Below are 14,624 nucleotides of genomic sequence, written 5' to 3' on the forward strand. Positions count from 1 at the left end.
AAAATAAATTTAAAATTGGATTTGAAAATCTATGGATTTAAAATTTCATCAGTTTGAAATTTAAAATTATATTTAGAATTCATTTCTCGTTTGAATTTAAATTTTGAAATTTTACTAAAATAATCTTAATTATCTTTTACATAAATCAATATTTAAAACATAATATTCACGTTATTAAAAAATTGGAAAACCTAAATTAATTTTATCATATTTTTCTCTATACCATTTCAGTTATATATTTATGTTATATAAATTACATAAAATATTATATACTTAAATAATTACTGTTAATGATCACAAAATGAATTATAAAAATAAAATAATCAAACATAACATTTAAATATTCAAATTTAAATTCTACGAAATAAATTATTTCTAAATTAAATATTCAACTATATTCTAATTTCATAAATAAAAAAATAAATTATTATTGAATAAAAAATTGTTCAACAATATTCCTGACATAAAAATCAAATATATAAAATAAAAAATAAATAAATTTGTTATTTAATCTAACTATGACAACAACTTATAAAGACAATAGAAAGATAAAATAGTAAAAAAAGATATATGGATATATTTCAGATGTATTCAAATCCAAATCCTATGAAATTCAACCAGTTTTAAAAAGATTTGCTCATGTATAATGAAATCCAACCAAATCACTAAAAATCCACTCTCGCCTAATCTTTGCTTCCAAAGATCGGGTTAAAGATGGAGATTCTTCGAATTTCTCCACCACCTCAACTGAATGAACTCAAACGCTGATTATACGTACAAATCCTGCGTATATAGCTCGTGGGTTCTTGCTTTTCGGTTTTTTTTCCCATATGTTTTTGTATATATACAGGTCCGAATCTTCCGATCCATTCTTGTTCAGTACTGTTCCTCTCTCCCACGCGAAGTTGCTGTTTCGTCAATGAAATTGATTCGCAACTTTTTTCTGGTAGTGGGTTGTGCTATGTTGGATCTGAACTCCCCGGCGGTGATTTCCGTGAGCTCCGCCGAAGTTCGCCGCCGCAAGACCCTTGAAACCACCGCCGATTCGGTTACCTCCACCACCACATCGTTTAAAGACAATGGGGTGGCCGATGAGCACGACTCCAACAGCTTCACACGCGGGAAGTTTCTACCCACGCTCAATTTCTTGATTCTTGACAAGAACGTGATCGAGATCGAGGATGAAGCGGACGATGACGTCACCGTTTACAAGACTGAGTTGCAGTTTTTCCCGTGTGTGCCTCGTCTTCTACGCCGGATACGGAGGCTTCAGGCGGAGTGGACATGATGGGATTTTACAAGGCGCAGTTTCCTGTGCAGCAGCAGCAGCCGCAGTCACAGGTGAAGAAGAGTAGGCGTGGTCCACGGTCTCGGAGCTCGCAGTATCGCGGGGTTACTTTCTACCGGAGAACCGGGAGATGGGAATCATACATTTGGTACCCATAATCGAACCTCAAAATCATATCATATCTGACAATAATTCTGTTGCATGCATGTTTTGTGTACTTTTGAATATATGTGAGAGAGAAAGCGGTTTTGAATATCATGTTGATTTTTATGGCTAAAGAAATTGTGGTTGTATTTTGGGCTGTTTGATCATCATATTTTCATTGTTTATTCGACGCCGAGCTCTTGCAAATCCGAATATTATGTTTTATTTCTTTCGTGTTCTTGCGTAAGATTAATTCGGCACTGGTAGCCGCGGTTTGCGGATGATGATTGGTTGACAATATAGGTATTCTCGGGTTTTCTTTTGGAGAAGTAATAGTTGTAAATCCATGGGTCTGCAAGTTATTTGTGGATGGAACTATTTGTTGATTATATAAAATCATGATCACCGATGTGGCACCATAAATGAGTCGTGATTGCATATGCGACACAGCTACAGATTATTCGATAGCATGCGATTCAACTACTGAATTGTTGATTGCTATGCTGCATGACCAATGGATTATGGCACTTAGCAGTACTTCATAATTTTGATTTGGGCTGGATTGATAGCATCAACAATAGATTTCGATGCGCCTGCAGAAGCTCGAAATTAGAATTGGCGATGAGTTTGATCTACAAGATTCAAATAGTACAATTACCCTTACGAATTGCTAGCATTTGGCACAACATATTCTTATTTAATGTCATTGTCTATGTAATTCTTTATGTATATCTTGTAGTGCCTTTTCTATTCATGATTTTAATTTTATTTTTTGCTATTTGTGGACAGGGATTGCGGTAAACAAGTCTATTTGGGTAAGAAATTAAACTACTTGTATTGCATGATTAATATACTAGCGTCTCTGATTTTTCTAGTTTAGACATAGGTTAATTTGAAGTTTATGGAATTGGAATTTGGTTTTGCAAATTGTTTTAGTTTCTCTGTCGCAGTCTCATATTAATTTTGTTTGAAGATTGATGTTATTTGCACTCAATTTTCGGCAACTGCACTCAACTTTATGAACAAATTGGATTTTAAATAACATCGGGCTAGAAACAATTACTCCTTTTGTTACACTTGCGTTCCCGGGATTCTACGTCTTGTCATGTTCTTAAACCAATAGAAACCTTCTTAAAGCTTGTCCATGGTGCTCTTGTGTAGGTGTTTCGATTCTTTCTCTTCCCAATGAACTTGTTAATACCCTTTCCACAATGTTTCCCCTCATGGATTAGTTGCATCCAGGTATTCCCCCATGTGGGCTGGCTTGTACTGGTTTTGCCCCAAATAATAAGGTGAATTTTCTCTTCTACTATTAATTTTCAGCTCTGGACTTGATCTAATTATGAACATTGCCTCCATGAAATATGTAGTAATATAATAAATAGAGAGCAAGGAACAATTTTCTTGATCCGAAGAAGTTTTTCCCACAGTGAAAGAAGCATAAAATGCATAAGCATGCTCGATGTACTCGAGCGTAAAAGCAACAAAATGTTCATCCAGTTGTCCTGGCACTCACACCACGGTATACTTCTGACACTAGCTTCCCTTAATAAGTTGCTCATTTCTTGTCTACGGACCAATTTCTTGTTATTGATCTTAACGAAGATACTCACACATTCTTCACATTCTGTTGCATGCAATTACTGGAAAAGATGTATCAGATAATAATTCATAGTTGGTTACATCAATCTGTTTTTATTTTTTAATTTAATTTGCAGGAAAGATACACTGGCGTAATTAATGGGGCCATTACTTCGCCTCCACACCCAAACTGACCATGGAAAATGCAAGGTGCCGGCATCATGACCCTTCCAGTGCCACTTTTATCTTCTGCAGCATCATCAGGATTCTCTACCACTGCCACTCCGAATTCGAATTCCCTTGTCTCCTCGACATCCAGAACGCAGCTTCCAGCATCTGAGGTCAACAACCTTCAGTGACCTGTTCAAACACCACAGACCGTGATTGTTCAAGTTAGACTCGCGCGCCCTTGTATGTTTCTCTAGGAACATAAGTGCAGAATAATATGTCAGAACACATGAAATCACGTAGAGCTGTTATAAATAATTCTCTGCATCTTTTGTCTGTTACTATAAGTAATTCATCCACGGTGGAAATTGGTGATAGTCATTCTCTGTCTGCATTTTATTGGATTTTTGGTTGATATGTGTTACTATCTATCGACGTTCTTCTGCATCAATTCGTGTAAATTGAATTACTGCCACAGGAATATGGCCGTATGAAGGATAATATAGCTTAAAAAATTTTACTTTGTTGCGATAGCGTGATGCTCAACATGAAATGATTTCTTGTGATAGTATTAGTGTGTCATCAAGGCAAAGCAAGAAATTTAGGTGAGAGGGACGATAGGATGTATTTTTAGACACTCCCCTGATAGCTTTCCCCAGTTCTGTTATGCTGATGGAACAACCTTCTCCAACTCTCAAGTATAACTTCCCCCGGTAGAGTGACGATAGTAAGTATAAACTAGCAACTTGAATTTGAGGAGGACATAAACATCGATTTCGATTTTAGACTAACCTCCTTTATTTACAATAATGAGTGGGGGGCAACTTGGGCTTCCCTTTTATTTGATGTGAAGTCAAATCAGCATTTTCAGCATCATTTACATTTTTTTCTTTTAGAGCAGATAACTTTGGGTTTCGTTTTATGCTTAGTTCCTTTTTAGTTGTATACTGCATTGTTGTCATCTCAGGGCTTGAGTTCTAGTTTAGGTGGAAATGATTGCTGTTACATGGTAGTTTTCCAGTATGCGTCAATTGTCCTATTCAATGTTGGTGATCATGAAGTTGATGGGTATCTGAAAATTTTCGAAAGACACGCTTCAGGATTGCTCCCTGAGATGAGAAAGGATGGTAAGCCCATTTGAAATCACACTGCAAAATGCATCAATTATTGTTGTCGCGTATGTTCTTTATTTTGTGTTAATTTGATGCTATGGTTTAAGAATTTAACTATGCAAGATGGGTTATTTGAGGTTTGTTTGATTCTTCATGTTTGATTTACTGTGGTCCATTAGAATGCATGCAAGATAAGGTTATTCCAATTAATCGTAGGTTGTGCCAGTATAATACATCCTCTGTATTGTGTATAGCTTTCTTACCAACTTGGTTTTTCCCTGCCAATAGAAATGAAAGTCGGGTGATTTAAAGGCTGCGATATTTGACCTAGTGTTTAACAAGTAATTGCTTTTATTCTGAAGGGATACTGTGATATAACATATTTATATAACTAATATACCTGTCCAATGCACTAACGCCAAAGTTATAAAGCTTCTAGCTTTAGTTCAAGTTTGAACCAACATTTGTATCGAAATTAAAATCATTACTGCCTTGTCTGTTTTACTGATTTCATCTAATTGATGCTTTTAAAATCAAGTATGTTATGAATCAGCAGTTAATTCGTGGACATCAATTAATGTTATGCAGGATAATAATTTGTCGTGTTTTCTGTTGCATTCTCTTCTTCTTTGTATCGGTTTCGATCAATGCCCTGAATTTCTGGTTTGGATCGAAAAATAGAATATGAGGTGAGAGAAAAGCCAACTTTGAGCACCTGGATGCAAGGTGGACTTGATTACATAATGCTTCAGTACCTAAACATCGATGGTTTCGCACAATTGGTAGTGTTCTCGGCCAAAGTATTGCTCTTGATTACTACGTCCGCCAGGTTGGTTTTGACTTCAAAATTTTATGACAGTGCTCCTTGATTTTGAGAATCTGTCTGCGATGGTTCATGTTGATGGAATGGTTGCAGAATTTACTGACATGAATAGGGGGATGGAGAAAACTGGAACATTTACTATGAAAAGGAAAAAGCTCTTTCAGTTGTTTGGAAAGGCAAATTCTAATCTCGCTGATGTAAATTCTTAAGCTAGGACTTTTCGAAAGGTAATATTCAAAATCTTAGTAAGAGTTGGGTACATGACCGACCTCCTCTAGTAAGCAGCACATTTTTAGTACTTGTTTTTGAAGCTACTCTTCTCGAGAATTTGCGAGAGAGGAATGATAAGCTAAACAAAAATTTCTGAATGAGACGCTATATAGAAATTACTGAAAGATGCGTTTTATTAATGAGAACAAGCCTTTAGCTGGTGATTCTTTCTTTTGTGGATCAATGCAGGGGGATTCGTTTGTATCCTTTTTCGCTCTTAAGTAATTGCACTTTATAATTACTTTCCACTCTATGGAAACATGACTCAAGTTTCTATATATAGATTTCTACTTCTTTTCTGTGATGTATTTTAAGATAACATGTGCAAAGACCATTAGTAGTTTGTTGAATTCCTCTTAAATATACTTCTTTGTTTCATGATATGCTTGTTTGGTGTGTTCTGTGGCTATAGCTGCTAACGTGAAGTTATTTACTTGATCGCAGATCGGATATTGCGTGGAAGGATGCTAAATGTGCCCAGATTTGGGAGTACTTCCGCTATGAATTTGAATTAACCCAAAGATTTGCAAGCCTTGATTTCAAGTTGAAATTTGTGGAGGTATTACTTCAAAATCATGTCTTTTAAATCATATTTAAATTTTTTTGAGAAACTTCTTCATTCAACCACATACATGAAATTCAATTAGACTAAACAATTTTTTGGAGAATTTTTCTTGAAAGCTTTCTATACCCCACCATGTCATTGCATGCGATGTCATCACTGCGGTACAACTATGCTTGTAGTTGATTTTTTGTTTTTCCCATCGCAGCATGATATTTCGGTTCCTTCAAGAGATTCTGCAGAATAGGAAATCAGATTTTCTTGAACGGTTGATCATCGTACTTATAGGTGCTGAAATCCTCATATCTCTCTATGGCATCCTTTTCCAGTCCTCGATTACATCTTTATAGGGTCAACAGTCTTTGGAGAACATAGGATTTTGAATGATTTCTTGTGTACATACACAGTTTTATAGCTCATTTCTCTTTGATGTATTACAGAATCACTTTTAACCAGGGCTGACAAAACATGAGGTTAAATTTTAACAGTTGGTTCTTTACTTCAGGGGACATATTTAATGTGGTTTATAAAAAAAAGTAACCACTTTCATGAAATTCTTTTCCATACCGGTAGTGATTACTATGGTCTATCACATCCGATGGTTATAACTACAGTGATTGTATTTCTCCATGCGTCGGACGGAATTTTCCTTGATTTTGAGAACCCTTTACATCGAGGATAAGTCCCCATTATTATTTGTATACAAAAAAAACGAAGAGATAATAGTGTGCTTGGTTTGTGTACTCAACATCGACCATGAACCAACTACTTTGTCTGATTCTCACGTCGTTCTTTGTAGCTTTAACTATATCTAAGGCTGTTCGCGTCCTCCTATATTACACGATATAGAAAAATTTGTTCCGATCCATATCACCCAACAATAACTCGAAACAATCTAAAACTATTTTATGAAGAAAATTTTATCCGAGGTAGGCAAAATGCCTAATATGACAACTCTATATCCTAAACTATTACCTCTCTAAAATAGAGCAATGTTCATCCCAAGGAGACTGTTGAAGAATATTGAGCTATATAACTTGGCACTCTTGATTTGAATGGATATATGTTTAAGTCTAAAAATGAGTATTGAAAATGTCTAAAGGGTTTCTTGTTGTGATGAAGGCAATAAGAAGAAATTCTGTATATTTTCTGCTAGGGAGTACTGCAGCGGGAGGTGATTATATAGTCCAAGAGGTTGCAAATAGATCAAATTTTTGGCACTTGGGGTTGGGGCATGCTACTGAAAAGGGGTTTCCCATTCACATCAAGAAAAGTATTTCTTGAGGAAAGTAAGAAAGTTGAATCCACCAATATTTTATAATTCCATTCTTTTTTATATTTTTTTTGCCTACCACTAATGATTAATCGTTCATCTCCGGTCGTGTTTCAATCAATCCTTTAACATGAAGCCATTTTTTTGCTTGGTCCACGATGAGTTTCTTAAAAAATGTTCATTTTCCTTTCCATTTTGTCCTTCTCCTTGTGTCAAGAAATTTTCGACCCTATCCCCTTCCCGAGGCCTCTGATTATCGAATACGCTGAAATCAATGATGCTCAGTTGAAGATTGTCAAGAGTGCAGAAGTTCAATTGAAGTGTACCAATTGGAGGGTTGCTGTGTAGGCTAATAATGTTAAGTCCACGAGTGACAATTCCTGAAGATTGTGTTGATTATGTGAAGGAAAATATGGTAGGAAAGAGATACAAACTTGATCTTCAAAGTGTTTCTAATGAGTCTGAAAATTTTGCAAGAAGTGTCAGTTTGAATGGAGATGGGAAAGATGCTTTGGATTTTTGATATAGATGAAACTTTACTGTCCAATCTTCCATATTATGCTGAGCATGTTTATGGCTTGGAGATTTTTTATAGCATGAAATTTGATCAGTGGGTTGAGATGGGAACAACACCTGTTGTAGAGTCTATTTTGAAGTTATACGATGAAGTTTTAAGCTTGGGAATCAAGGTCTTCCTATTGACTGGTCGAAGTGAGAGGCATCGAAATATAACCATGCATAATCAGTTGGAAGCTGGATTTCGGGACTGGAACAAGATCACACTGAGCTTAAGGTTCCAAAGATTGGCAGCTAAGATTATTTTCTTGTCTCTTCACACTGAACAAGAAAATAATCTTAATTGCCAATCTTTTGAACCTTAACTCAGTGTGATCTTATTCCAGTCCTGAAATCCAATTTTCAACAAATTATGCATGGTTATATTTAGATGCCTTTCACTTCGACCAGTCAATAAGAAGGCCTTGATTCCCAAGCTTAAAACTTTTCATCGTATAGCTTCAAAATAAACTCTACAGCAGGTGTTGTTCCCATATCAACCCACTGATCAAATTTCGTGCTATCAAAAATCTCCAAGCCATAAACATGCTCAGCATAATAGGGAAGCTTGGATAGTAAAGTCTCATCTATATAAAAAAATCCAAGCATCTTTATCATCCCCCATTCAAGCTGACACTTCTTGCAAAATTTTCAGACCCGTTAGAAACACTTTGAAGATCAAGTTCGTATCTCTTTCCTACCATATATTCCTTCACATAATCAACACAATCTTCAGGAATGGTCACCCATGGACTTAAACTATTAGCCTCCACAGCAACCCTCCAACTGGTACACTTCAATTGAACTTCTGCACTCTGACAATCTTTCAATTGAGCACCATTGATTTCAGCGTATTCGATAATCAGAGGCCTCGGGAAGGGGATAGGGTCGAAGATTTCTTGACACAGGGAGAAGGACAAATGGAAAGGAAAATGAACTTTTTTGAAGAAACTCATCGTGGACCAAGCAAAAAAATGGCTTCATGTTAAAAGATTGATTGAAACACGAGTGGAGATGAAAGATTAATCATCAGTGGTAGGCAAAAAAAAAGTATAAAAAAGAATGGAATTATAAAATATTGGTGGATTTAACGTTTTTAATTTCCTCAAGAAATACTTTTCTTGATGTGAACGGGAAACCCCTTTCAGTAACATGCCGCGGGCCCAAGTGCCAAAGATTTGATCTATTTGCAGCCTCCTGGACCATGTAATCACCTCCCGTTGCAGTACTCCCTAGCAGAAAATATAGAGAATTTCTTCGTATTGCCTTCATCACAACAAGAAACCCTTTAGACACTTTCAATACTCCTTTTTCAGACTTGAACATATATCCATTCAAATCAAGAGTTCCAAGTGATATAAAGTTCCTTTTGAGTTCTGAGACATACCTGACATTGTGTAAAGTTCTTTCCACACCATCATGCATCTTTAATGTGATGGTTGCAATGGCCTTTACCCTGCAAGATTTATTGCTTCCAAGGAGAACAAGAACTTCATCAAGTTATGTGAAAGTTTTTAACCAAGACTTTATAAAGCACATGTGGAATGAACAACCGGAGTTAAGAATCCACTTTCTTCGAGTCTTGATATGATATTACAAGAGCTTCTATTGAGTCATATTCATCGGAAGCTACGGCAGTCTCACCATCATCCTTTGGTTTTTCACAGGACTTCTTTTTTCTATCTTGCCAGTCGCGTTTGAAATGCCCTTCCTCGTGGCAGTGGAAGCACTTATATCTCGATTGGCTTCTTGTTCCAGATTTATTGTTTTGCCCTTTTGTGATTTTTTCTCATATCTTCGTCGAACTGTGAGGCTCTCACCGTGAGTTTCACCATTTTGTTGAGATTTTATTTGAAGTTATTTAGTTCTAATAGTTGATTGTACTTCTTCCAGTGAAATCATTTGTTCTCTCCCATATAGCATCACATCTCTGAAATTTTGATGCAATCTTGGGAGGGCATTTAATAGAATCAATGTCTTATTTTCTTCATCGAGTTTTACATCGATGTTCTCTAAATCATCAAGGATTTTCACAAACTCATCGATTTGATATGTGAAATTCTTCTCATTGATGATCTTGAATGGATACTCTCTCTGTTTCATATAAAGTCTGTTGGCGAGAGACTTTGTGTATATCCAAAGTAGATAATATCATACCATTGTGGAGATATGCATGTTAGGAAATGGTTTACAATGAAATGCAATGAACGTACATGATCTTGATTCTCGTCCAAGACGTTGATCTGATATCGTTCCAAACAAAAACAAATAGGAATAAGGCCTACATCTACGGGAAAACAGCCAAAACCTTGTTTATTGATCACAAGTTTACAAGAAATGAATTACACAGAAGAACAAATATATTTCTCCATAAACTCTCTTTACTCAAGTTTCTCCTATATTGAATCTTTCATACTCCATTTCTCACTTCTTTTTCTTGGATATTGATTGAATCTCGTTTTCCCAAGAAGTGTGTTGGAAACATAATTTCTGAGTTTGACAAATTAAGTGTGAAAAATTTGAACAACTGATCAAAAAAACTGAAATATAACTAAACTGAATTTTTGTAACTGGTAGTTGCTCGAACTGAAGATTAATGCGTAAATAATCTAAGGCAACTGAACTGATCAAGGCTAACTGAAGCTGCGCAATCAACTGAACGATCAGTTAAGACTGATCAGTTACTCAACAATCAGTTAATCCTATTGGCTTAAAAGAGTAAACCGATCTATCAGCTTTACACATCATCAGTTAAAAGGGCGTAACCAACAATCGACAGTTTGTACAAGAACAGTGGAAACGCCGTATTTCAGAAAAGCTACAGTGTACGATTGGCAGAAGAATGTTGACGTGGCTATACGACGAATATATATTCAAATGCATTCATTATTACCATTGGAAGCAAAGCCTATAAATAGCCGAGAAGATCAGCTGAAGAAGAGTTACCGAATAGATCGACCAAAGACCAACCGAGTTACACAGATATTACAAATTTAGCAAAACTTTGCTCGTATTCTTTCAAAGCTTAATTTTCATAAAAGCTCACACCTATCATACATATTCATATCTTTCAGGCTATAATTCGAGCTTAAGCACAAACACTCATTGTTGTATTATTCGATCTTCTAGAAATCAGTTGTGCTTTGAATTTACATCAGTCGAGTACTGATAAAATTGTATTGATACTAAGATTTTCAGTCTTGACAGTGTTAAGTCCAAACTGAAATGAGTTTGTGCAAATCATTATATAGATCAAAGTATTTTAGCGAATATCCTATCTTTGAGATAAAATGGGTGACATAGGAGTATTTGAAATCTCCGAACATCCACAAAATCTTGTGTTCCTTCTTATCAGTTTTATTCAATATGTCCTTCAGTTATTTTCCGCAGTATTAACTGATCGACATTGACAACAAGATTATCGAATTCCGTTTATCATTAAACTGATTTCATTCATCGAAGAAGTTGTGAAAATAATCAGTGTTTATTTAATCCCCTCTTCTAAACATTTTATCACACCCAACCGATCATAACAAGTGGTATCAGAGCAGTTGAATCTTGTTTCTGGATATTTCATATTTACAAATCTGATTACCATGTATTCATTCAATAAAATCCAATATTTTCCAGAGAGGAGTTCGATGATTGGAAGATTAGAATGTAGGCTCATTTAGCTGCACAAGATGACGACATGTGGTACATTATCACTAACGGACCCATGAAAATATTAAAGGCAAATGATGCAGTTGCAATAACTGATGGTGCACCCCATCGCATTGAAAAATCCAGAGAAGAATGGACTGCGGAAGATAAGAGGAAAGCCAACCTAGACAATGTGGCTAAAGATATTTTGTATAAAACCTTGGATAAGTTGACATTCAGTAAGATCAAGCTCTGCAAGACAACAAAATAAATTTGGGATAAATTAATTCAGATGTGCGAGGGCAATGAACAAACTAAAGAAAATAAACTTTCTGTTGCTATTCAGTAGTTTGGAATTCAGCAAGGCTTCACCCCGCGTCTCTCCGTCGACGTTCTTCGCATCGCAAATCGTTTTTCGTGAATAAAATATGCAAAGGCACACCTTAATCTTCCTCCATTCATCTTTCACATCATATTTTATGTTTTGATGCATGATTGAATGAAAAACATGATACACTTCTTTTATTTTCGTTTTTATGACATAACATGAACAAAACTAGAGTTTACATCTCTTAAAACTCTTGCTTATAATGCACAAAGGGGCTGCCATGGTAGGGCTACTAGAAGAGATGTTTTTCCACATGTTTAAGGGTTCTTAGGTGCATGTATAAAGGTTGGAACGACAAGAAGTGCGGCTCGTCTCTTGTGCGTGAATCTTGGGTTTTGGGGCTATCATGGATTCGTTCGATCGGTTTTGTGCATGGATCAAGATGGGGCTTCTGGATAGGGTCAGGACCGAGCCCAAGGGTTCTAGAAAGGGTCTGGGTTGGTCGGGTAGTAGGCCAGTAGCATAAAACTAACAGTTGCGTAGATAGTCTCGTGTAGGGGCTATAACAGTTCTGATGTTTTGGGGCTTAGGCGCTGGTTCTGAGTTAAAAAGGGCTTAACCATGGTCTAAAGTTATGTCTAAGGGTCGAGTCTAGCGCCTGGTTCGGGTTCCGTTCGATTCGATTTAAACGTGGAGTCATTAGAAGCATAGTGGGTTTCCTTGGGACTGTGTTGTTTTATATGGATTGTAGGTTGTTTTATGTTGGTTCGATCATGGTTCGGGGCTGGGTAGGGTCTTGGATAGTAGTTAGGATGTTATCTAAGCATAGTTCGAGTCCCGAGTCGTTCGGTAAGTCGTAGGCTAATTAATTAATTTGGGAGTCACATGTGTACTTTTGGGCTTTTGTGTTAAGTTTAGTTATTTAAATTTTAAGGTAATAGCAACAAGTTCAGGTGTTCCAACGAAGTCTACGATGTTATTAAATTTGTATCACGTGCAAAATAATTATTTTGAGCTATGTGATTTATCTTATGGCCAAATTATGTTACGGGTTTGGAAGCCGGAGAACGTATCCGGAGACCTCCCCAACTCCTTCGGGAGATTATGTTATGTTAGGGAGCGGACATCCAGTCCAAGGACTGTGATGATCTCTGTCGGCCTAGTATTGTAGTTTAGTTTGATTAAACGATTTATGTGTATGGACCACTTGCATTGAACAGAACTCTACGCAAAATTATTTACGTTTATGATTATGCATAACAAATATGAAAATATGATTTTTTATGAAATTTTTTATACAGAAAATTCGCGTTATACATATTTATGCTTATAATATTTTATATTCAAACTATGTTAAAATTGCATGGATTTTTATTATGTATGACTCGTTAGTCGCAGTTTATGCATAATGAGTCATTAGACTCACTAAATGTTAGGATCGATTAGGGAGAACATCGTTGAGTTAAAATAGATTTTTTCTTGAAATATTAAACACTAATGAATTAAATCGAGTTTGTTTTTTAAACCAAACGGAAGACACTCATAATAATCCTTCGTAGAAATCGATTAAACATTTTTGTAAAGCATTTAGATATATGCAAGTTGAATTAGTAAAAATATTTTTGTTGAAGCATTTATCAAACACTTGGTATGCAATATTTTGGTATTTGAAGAACACATAAAATGCTTCAACAATGCATCTTTAAAAGCAATGGAAATGATAAGTAAATGCAATAAATAAATAGACACGAATTTGTTTATGAATGTTCGGAGATTAACAAATCATACGTCACCCCTTCTTCCTTCTGGAAAGGATCGACTAGACGACTTTCATTTATACAACAAATGGTATAAACCCATTTCAATTTAAGACTTATCTCTTGCCTAATTGAAACTCCTAGCATACTCTTGATTGTAGGTCGCAACCTCACAATGGCATAATGTTTAACGTCTCTTATGCCAAGACTACAAACACAATCTTTATTGTCTGTGTGATGACTCACTCAACTAAACTTTGAAGTTCAAATCTCTTTTATATGTGTGAGGAATTTATCCTTTACAATATACATCTCAAATATATCCTCACACAAAGTCTTGTGCTCTCAAATAGAAGGTTTCTTCACGCTAGCTGTCCATGCTTTGAATCCCCTTCAAAATCTCTTGTTTGATCTTCAAGATGTTGTATTTATAGGCCCCAACAATGATATATACGTTAGAGACAATAATATGACCGTTTGGAAAGTTTATGTACTGTTTCTGAAATTACAACAATTAAATTCGCCTTGCTGGACATTTTCCCGTGCTTAAGCTGGCCGCTCAGCGGTTGTTCAACGGTTGAAACAAGTCAACAGGTCAGCAGTTCAATCTGGTCAGCATCTCAACCGCAAATCAACTGGTGTGCTATGCAGAACCAGTAGTTTTATCGTCATTTATCAGCATCTTAAGCTTTGATTTAGACTTTGACTACTGAAGATGATTTGTAGATCATCGTCTTATCTTTCCAACACATACTGAATTGCTTTATTCCAATAATTGAGCTGAGAGATATGGCCAAAATACCGCAACTGCTCATACTCAACTGATTTCTGTTTTTGTGCAATCAGTTTTGTCATTCAACAACCGGTTTGACATTTTCGATTTTGCCAAACTAACGTGAAATACGACTTGTCCCAAATTGAGTTTTCAGATCAGTTGTTGGAAATTAAATTTTGGTTGTTTGAAAAACTAAATAATTAAAGTTTGTAACTGATCAAGAAGTTCGAGAGTAACTGAACATATACTCAAATTGACAGTTTACTGTAACTAAAGAATAACACGTAGATTTTCAAAGACAACTGAAATCAGCTGAACTGAACTTACGCAGACAACTGACTGATCA

The 14,624-nt window shown here is 35.9% G+C and overlaps 3 pseudogenes; 2 read left to right on the plus strand and 1 right to left on the minus strand.

Moving 5' to 3' along the window:
- Positions 1-596: 596 nt before the first annotated feature.
- Positions 597-6,477, plus strand: LOC140811743 (protein RETARDED ROOT GROWTH-LIKE-like; annotated as a pseudogene).
- Positions 6,478-7,062: 585 nt separating this feature from the next.
- Positions 7,063-8,102, plus strand: LOC140811247 (acid phosphatase 1 pseudogene; annotated as a pseudogene).
- LOC140811248 (acid phosphatase 1 pseudogene) lies at positions 8,099-8,810 on the minus strand (annotated as a pseudogene).
- Positions 8,811-14,624: the final 5,814 nt, after the last annotated feature.

The sequence above is a fragment of the Primulina eburnea genome, chromosome 14 (assembly GCF_022965805.1).
Source record: "Primulina eburnea isolate SZY01 chromosome 14, ASM2296580v1, whole genome shotgun sequence".
Taxonomy (NCBI): domain Eukaryota; kingdom Viridiplantae; phylum Streptophyta; class Magnoliopsida; order Lamiales; family Gesneriaceae; genus Primulina; species Primulina eburnea.